Raw genomic sequence first — 8,956 nt, forward strand, 5'->3', positions numbered from 1 at the left:
AGGATGGGCACTGCCCACCAGCTGGAATCTGTGATGAAATACAGAGGCTGGAGGCCCAAAGCCTCTCTGTGCATGCATCCTTCCCACTGTCTATCCAACTGTCCATCCATGCACTCATTTATTTGTGCCCCCATCTTTCCATCCACTAGTTTTTCTACTGTCTCTGGCCAATTTGATTTCTGTTTCAAGATGGAGAAGACAAGAGGTTAGCAATTATCTAACATACTCCATGCAAGAATCAGCAGGACCACACAAACTTAATGGTGATGATTTAAATGAAATGGGAGAGTGAGAAATTATACCCAGAAGGAGACAAATGATGGGTCCCTCTGTGCCTTTATTTTCTGTAATGTGAATACCAATCCTATGACAAACCAAGAAAGAAGGGTAGCCCAAATTAAATAAAAATCCTGAGATTGAAGACCAGGGGACATTCACACATTCCTTGTGTGGATTTACATGAAAAGCAAATGTGGGTGGGGATATAGTTCAGTTGATAGAGCACTTGCCTAGCATTTGCAAGGCCCTGGCTTTGATACCTAGCACCAAAAAAATTTTAAGAAGAAAAATGAATACAAATTTTCTTCCAAGGTCTGTGGCTATCTGACCTGAGAGAGTTGGGTAAGAACCAATCATGTTTTCTTCTCCACATGGAGGGGAGAAGAGAAATAGACTATATTAGTCAGCTCAGGTTGCCATAATAAAATACCACAGACTGAGTGGCTTAAATAAGAGAAATTTATTTTCTCATGGTTCTGGTGTCTGGCTGTCCCAGATCAAGGCATTGGCAGGTTTGATTTAAGACCTCTCTTTGGCTTCCTGATAACTATCTTCCCACAAGTTATTTCCTCTGTGTACACATCCCTGGTGTCTCTTTCTGTGTCCAAATTTCCTCTTCTTATAAGGACATCAATCAGATTGGAATAGGATCTATCCTAACAGCCTCCTTTTACCTTAACCACCTTTTAAGGGCTTCCATCTATAAATAGAGTCACTATTATGAAGTACTAGAGATTAAGGCTTCAACATATGAATTTTGGGAATATGAAATTCAGCCCAGAGCACAGATAAATAGTTTTGAAAATAGGAACAAAACAATCATAAGACATACACCTTTTATAGGACCCTAGGGGGAAGTTATGGCACATCTCTCTCAGAACAGAGACAGAATAAAATGGAAGACAAGTATGGAAATGGAGGGTCAGTCTAGAAAATTCTTTAACCTCAATAACCCTTGGTCATCTCTAAGAGATGACCCCAGGATGTTCCTCTGGGTCTTGGAAAGCTAGTAGCCTACCATGCACACCTCAGAGAATGTAAGTTTATTAAACAATGTCTTCAGACTCTCCATCCTTACCCATCCTTCCATAGCTGCAGTGAATTAAGGTCTTCCCATTGTAACAAACATTTTATCAACCCCAAGGGGGAGATAGGGAAACCCAACGGGAAGGGTAGAGGTATCTCACCTGTCTTCTATTCAGCGGAGGGCTTGGCCTCCTACGTGGAAGTCCAGCTGGCTGAGGTGATGGCAGGTCCTCGGGGACAGATACGCAGCCTGTGTCTCTCCCTGAATGGAGGGCATTGATCTCCCCATGGAAAGCAAGCATGGGAGGGTCCATGGCTAATGCACACTCTGATAGGGAGGAAAGAAACAGGAATTCCCAGGATGTATCATTACAGGTTCAGTGATATAATCCTCCACTGATCAAGGATTAAGGCTGGCTTCCTTGGTCCCCAGCTATTTGCCTGACCGCCATCTCCACAACTATGTTCCCAGGCTTTCTGGCTCTGGCCTTCTGTCTGTGCTGAGCATGAGTACCCAGGGCTTCCATGATGACCTTGTCAAATGCTTTGAAGACCCCCAGTATGAAGAACTACTACAGCTGGCTCAAGACGCGCTGGGGCAGACAGCTGAAAAGAAACGGATAGTGGTGATTGGAGCAGGCATGGCTGGACTCACAGCTGCCAAGATTTTGCAGGATGCTGGCCACCAGGTACACAAGGGTGCTTGGGAGAGTACCTCACAGGGATCCTGGACTCTGAGCAGGGAGGTGGCTGCAGGTGGTGGATAGCCCAGTGGAACTGGAGCCAAAGACTAAGTGTAGGACTCTAGGCTGGGATGGAAGGGGTAGGAAAGCAATTGGTCTGTCTCTATGACAGAGAAAGACTTCAGAAAGAGGCAAATCTGGGCCTGGCTGGAGGGAGGAAGACGGGGGTTGTATGGCGGGGACACGGCTGGCCTAGTTGAGTTCTTAAATACTTATTTTTCTAGGTGACTGTCCTGGAGGCTTCAGGGCGTGTAGGTGGCAGAATTGAGACCCATAGAGTTCCTGGAACACAGCTATACATAGAGTTGGGTGCCATGAGGATCCCCATCAACCACAGGTATGATTGAGAGAAGTGGGGGTGGATGGGGAAGACCAGGATATGGGCTGCTAGCAACAAGGACAGGACCTATGCCAACTCATTTCATAGCTCCACAGCTACCTCGAACCTTCTCCCAGCATCAATGTTCTAATATAGAGAACAGACATAGCTGCACCTGTTGAGGATCACAAAAGATAATTGGGATAGGAGAACAGCTGGGAAAGTCAAAGGGCAGTCTGTGAGGCCTGCTAACGATAGAAATATGAACCTCCTTCTGGGAGAAAGAGGTGTCTTGTGGGAGCCCACTTCGGGAGGGCCATCCTGAAGGGGTGGGTGAGCAGGAATTAGGAGAATGCAGACTGGAAAACTCATGATACACACAGCCTCCAGGGAGGATAAATCCAGGGGATACTCCCTCTACACATCTTCATAGTATCTCGTGGACCTGGAGGGGCCACACCTAAAAGTCTGAAGGCTACAAGCCTCAAACAAAGTGAGAGAGATCTCAGCCAGCAAAGAGGGCCAGCCTGTTGTGTTGTGACCACAAGAATGGGGACCCAATTTTCTCTTGGTCACATAGCCATAGCTTGGCATAGCAACTTGGCATAGCAACTAGGTAGCCTAGCATTCCTTCTGTGGAGGGAGGTCAGAGAGGGCCCCAGAGAATCCAGTAGGGGCAGGACGTGAGCATAGGGAGCAGGGAAGACTGGTTGCTTCCTCATCCTGCATCAGTCTCTGACTCACTCCACAGGCTCTGTCATGAGTTTATCAGGAAATTGGGGCTGACCCTCAAGGAGTATTTCCCCTCCAACAACCAGACCTGGGTGCTGATCAATGGAGTACGGCAGCGCACAGGGATTGTGCAGGCTGACCCCAGCCTCCTAGGGTACCCAGTCAGAGCAGATGAGGTGGGGAAGACAGGTGACCAGCTCTTTCATGAAGCATTGAGAAAGGTAAGCCAAAGTAGGAATCAGTGACCTCCATGCAGGCCATCACCTTCTTCAAAGACATCTTGTGCAAACTTCCTAAAGTTTCTCTCTGTGGACCCCAGGCCCATGTGCAGGAGGGCTCCACTAGTTTGGTCTGTCAACCTTGCCTCCCTCCCATGACCTCCCATCTCAGCAGTCATTGTGCATTTTCAGATCCCAAAGGTCTTCACATGTACAAACATGTGCAAAGCTAGCTGCCTTTGAGATCCTCATGGCAGATCTAGGTTTAAGGCAGAGAGAGACCTACAAGCTGGACTCTATTTGAATGTACTGTGTGACCCTGGACAAGATGCTTGCCATCTCTCTGTTCCAACTTCTATAAAACAATCATACTGCTAGAGCCTCTCTCCCAGCCTGGTTGTGAAGATTAAATGAGAAGATGCATATAAAGTGATAAGAACTTTGCAAGGCATATGGCCAACCTTGAATTATAATTGAATTATAATTGTCATCATTATTGATATGTGGTCAAGGAGGAAAATCAATGATGGGCCCTGCATGCCTTTTTCTAACTGGCCAATGTTTACTCAGCACTGACAGTGCCTTTTTCTTTCCTGATCTGTGACCCAAAAGGACCTCAGTGTGACAGCTGAGCTCTGGGACATAGCTTCCACAGGAGGCCTCTGTCCAGATGCCCTGCCTTTGCTGGAGTGATATCCTGCTAAGCTCAGCATACACTCCGCAGCTCTTGGACCTCATCCAGTGTCACTCAACAGCTAAGTAGGACCAAGCCCTTAGGCATCCACACCTTTCACAGTGGCCCCAGAGGCCTGCAGAAATGTCCTCAGACAAGGACAAGGAGATAGACTTCCCCAATTCTGGGGGCTCCAAGGCTGACAGGGAGCCTGGCTCCAGATTTATACACCTCAGAATATGTCCAAGACAGGGGATAACGTTTCCACCCTCAAGCGCCCCAGTCCAGCTGTAGGACTGAGTGTTGCATTCAGGACTAATATAAAGAATGCCTCCGACACACCCAGGATGAGTGGAAGCAAGTGCCAAGCGTGGAACATGGGGGTATGTGGGAGCAGGGTCTAGGGTGTGTGTGGAACTGACCTTCACTAAAGTGTCCTCCCCTCCTCCTTCTTCCATGCCAAGCTGGTGGAGGAGCTGAAGAACAGTAGCTGCAGCCAGATTCTGGAGAAGTATGACTCCTTCTCCACCAAGGTCAGTCCTGAGGCTCCCCTCTAACCATGGCTAACCATGCACCACCCTGTCACAGCTACCCAGAAACCAACCCAGTGGGACGACCCACCCTAGTACTCACTACACTGCACCTTACTTGTTTATCTTTTTTTATAATCTCTCTCCTTTACTTGAATGTAAGCTCCACTAGGACAGGAGAGAGTAGAGAGGAAGGTAGGAAGGGAGGGAAGAAAGAAAATTTTAAAAAAGACCACCCCAAGGACAGCAGTCAAAGGTCAAAGATACAGCAAATCAGAGCTTGCTATTTCAAGGAACTTGCCACCATCACTTGCATTTTTGCAGAGAGTCAAAGGCAGGTAGAGGTATGGGAAAGCCCTCATACAGTTATGTGTTGCTTAATGAGGGGGATAACGTCGCAGAAGTGCATCCTTAGATGATGACAGAGTTCAGTAAAAATCATAATGCTTAGTTACACAAAGATGGCTACAATGTCACAAGGCTATACACTTTCTTGGGACCACTGTCCTATACGTGGTCCATCATTGATGTACTCATGGCTGTAGTGCAAAAAGAGGTGACTGGGGCTGGAGGAATAGCTCAGAGGAAGAACACTTGCCTGACATGTGCTAGGCCCTGGGTTCAATCCTCACACCACACACACACACACACCCACACACACACACACAGCCACAAGGGGAAGGTTTCAGATGTGCCTCATTCGGAGGCTATTGGCATGGAGAAGCTGGAGGCAGTTAACTGGAAAGGGAGCACCTATGTGATTGGCTAGGGGAGGACAGTTGGCCTCCAGTGGTTGTTCCTGAGATGGGAGCAAAGGGGGCAAGGGGGTGCATAAATTTGGACAGCTGAGGAGGAAGCTGAATGGTTATGAGGAGATCCTAACCATTCATGGCCGACTGCTCCAACACAGGTGGCGGTTTGCCTTTCTGAACTGGGTGCTTCAGAAGTTGGGTGGGTCAAAGTCCTGTGATATCTGATCAGCCACCCTGATTGGTGAAACTTTTCCAGCCAGATTTGTCATGTCCAGGACTTGCCTGGGAGAAAGGAGCATGGGCAAACCGCAGGGCACAATCACAGGCCAATTATACTAGAAGTAGAACCTCATAGTCACTTTCTGGTCCAGGGGCCAGGGCAGCCAGGTAATGGGTAGGATAGAGGGTCAGGGCAGGATGAAAAGCAATACTTGGTATTCACCTTCCTCCTGGCTTGGTGTTTTGGGTAGATCAGAGAGGCCAGTCTGGGCCCCATACAGTTACAGATGGACATGAAGACTGGACCTCAGCTTTCCCATCTGTAAAATAGGGCTTCTTTGGATTATATAAGAGGATTATACAAGTAAAGGGCTTGGAAGAGGGTCTGTAGGTTAAAATCCATACCAAACGTTAGCTATTTGTCCCTGTTATTGGGACTTAGAGACCATTTGGAGCATTGTCCTCAGAGCCCTGTGGGCAAACCAGGCACCTGGGACCCAGCTGAGTGCACTTCTGTCATTCCACCCTGTGCAGTTCTGTTCCTCGTTACCCCCAGGTGGGAGGCAATGGCTCTCATGTTGGCTCCCTGAACATTCTGACCTGGTTGCCTTCTTTCCCTGAACGTGATCCCAGGAGTACCTGATCAAGGTGGGGGACCTGAGTCGTGGGGCAGTGCAGATGATCGGGGACCTGCTGAACACAGACTCTGGCTACTACGAGTCCTTCATAGAAACTCTGCGTGACCTGATCATCTTCTCTCAGGAATCTCGGTGGGAAATGGGGGGAGAGAATGGGCACGGGGTGGCCAGTTACTAGTGAGGACAGGGGTAGAAGGAAGGACAAGATAAATCAGGTGATAACTCCAAGAAAAGTGAGAGTGACAGGAGGGGAGGCAGGGGTTTCCCAACTCCAATGCCCCTCAGAACCACCAGAGGGAGGGTGCTTCTTAAACATGGGGCATCACTTCCAAAGTCAATGGACCTTCGCTGAGACCCAAGAACATGCATTTCTGACATATTCCAGTGACATTGCTATCTGACTTGGGAGCCCACTTTGAGAACCTCTAGCTAAGGGGCTCTTAGGAGCCAATAGATCTGCTTTACTCTGGCCCTTACCTATTCTTCTGTGACAAAGAGCATGACCTCAGTCCTACATTAGAGGTTCATGCAAGAGGAACTTGCTATCTCTCAGACCTGAAAGATAATCAAGGCTTCCAAATTCAGACCTTAGTCACCCTGGGTAACTGGCTATGTGATCTGTAGCTAATGAAGATCAAAAGAACTGAGATTCACTCTCACCTGGGGTTCTGTGACCCATTTCAGACGAAACAGGTACTGACATTTACCAGAGGAGAACTAAGCCTGGAAGAGCCCTGATGGATTACAGACCTCTTCTTTCCCTACCTGCATCCTCCCACTTCTCCTCAGCATTTTTATTCAGAATTAATCCATTTAAATTCAAGCCAACGGCTGCCATAGGGGGAGAGGGGAAGGTGAGGAAGTCTGAAGACAGATCAAGGTCAAATGAAGGTTGTTGGTGGTGTTTACGCTGCAATCTTTAAGGCTACCCTGTGCTGCACTCTGTAAGGACATCATGGAAGGGGTTGAATCCATATGTAAGAATCCTGGGTCTTTGTCAGCCATGAGACCAGGCATCTTCCATGGAGGTGACCACCAAGGGGACCAGAGGAAAGTAACAAAGAGTAAGGGGCTATAGAGGCTCAGAGGGTTACATTTTTCTGATTGATCAACACAAAGAAACACTTTTCTCTAATTCCCTAAAGCTGACATTCTGCCTGCTGTTAATCTGTTTGCCAACTGTTAAATCTCCCCAACACATGAGTGGTACAGTCCATTAGGGAACTCAGCCTCTGTCCAGTCCAAATGACCCGTCCTCTGCATGCCTTGTCCAACTACCTGTTTCTCTTTCCTTCTTTGCTTGCTCATTCTCAGGTTCCATGAAATTGTCAGAGGCTTTGACCAACTCCCTCAGGCCCTTCATGGTGCCCTCTTGCCAGGGACAGTCTTGTTTCATTCACCAGCAGAGGAAGTAGAGATGTCTGGAGACCATGTCCATGTCACCTTCAGGACAGCTGACCCTCTGCAGCCCAGGTCACGTCTGACTGCCGATTTTGTGGTGGTGGCCAGCACTGCCAAGGCTGCCTGGCTCCTCCGTTTTCGGCCACCCCTCTCTCTCAACAAGGAGAATTCACTACGTTCAGTCCACTACACCAGCGCCACCAAAGTGATCCTGGCCTGCACACAGCGTTTCTGGGAGCAAGAAGGCATATTCGGTGGCAAGTCTAGCACCGACCGCCCCGCCCATTTTATCTACTATCCCAGTCACATCTCCCACAATGGCACAGGTGTCATCCTGGCTTCCTATACTCTGAGTGATGACTCCATGTTCTTTGCTGCCATGGACGATGCCCAGGTGGTAGATGTCATCTTGGATGACCTAGCTGCTGTCCATGACCGCCCCAAAGAACAGCTCCGGGCCCTGTGCCCCTATGCCATGGTCAAGCACTGGAGCCAAGACCCCTATTCCTTGGGAGCGTTCACCTCCTTCACTCCTTACCAATATGTGGACTACGCACAGGAGCTCAGCCATCCAGAAGGGCGGGTCCACTTTGCTGGTGAACACACAGCCCTGCCCCATGGCTGGATTGACACAGCTATCAAATCAGGGCTCAGGGCAGCAAAGAGCATCCAAGAGTCTGTGGATTTGGCTTTGACAAAGGATCCTGGGGACACAAAAAAGGCCTACTCCAAAAGTGAGCTATAACCAGCTTGTAGCACCTAAGAATTGGGGTGATTCCAATCACCTTGATCCATAGGAAAACCCTCAAAACCCACTCTCTCATTTTATCTTCACCTTTGCCCAAAGATGTCAAATCAAGGCCAATGAACAGAATCCCTACAATATTTGACCACCCGTGACCTTGGATTTATTGACAATATTTGAACAACAAAAATATTTGATGTAATGATTAAAACAATAAAGCATTTGTTGAATTTAAGACTAAAATTAAGTGTTTTATCTGAGTGGCATTCAAATAATTTTAGAATTGAGTTCGGAAGGCCACAGAGACTCTCGCCTTCTAATGCCCTCTCCTGGGGTCCTTTGCTCTGGTTTCTATTCCCCCTAATCTGAGTCTATCCCTAGCTCCCCTCCCCTCCTCTTCCTTCCATGGTTGATTCCTTTTTTCTTTTTTTTTTTTTTTCCTGTGGTACTAGGGATTGCTGCAATGCCTGGCCAGGCCCATGAATTTTAAGAGAGGGTAGAAATTTAGTTACCTGGAACAACCTGCTCAATGCTTTTTCCAAATTATTACAATAGCCCTTGAGGTACATACTCCAGTACTACTCCATATTACAAATTATGAAAATTGATTTTCCAAGAGGTCACAAATGCTGGTCCTAAGTGGTTTAAACTTCAACCTAACTCTAAATATAACTACAAATC

General features: G+C 47.8%; 1 pseudogene across 1 annotated transcript; it reads left to right on the forward strand.

Annotated features, from left to right (window-relative positions):
* Positions 1 to 1,767: 1,767 nt before the first annotated feature.
* Positions 1,768 to 8,275, forward strand: LOC308650552 (L-amino-acid oxidase-like; annotated as a pseudogene). Its single transcript has 6 exons — positions 1,768 to 1,994; positions 2,273 to 2,385; positions 3,119 to 3,320; positions 4,455 to 4,523; positions 6,125 to 6,261; positions 7,444 to 8,275. The product of its transcript is annotated as an L-amino-acid oxidase-like (transcript).
* The last annotated feature ends 681 nt before the right edge of the window (positions 8,276 to 8,956 follow it).

This window comes from Spermophilus citellus (assembly GCF_964194105.1).
Source record: "Spermophilus citellus genome assembly, chromosome: 1".
Classification (NCBI taxonomy): Eukaryota; Metazoa; Chordata; class Mammalia; order Rodentia; family Sciuridae; genus Spermophilus; species Spermophilus citellus.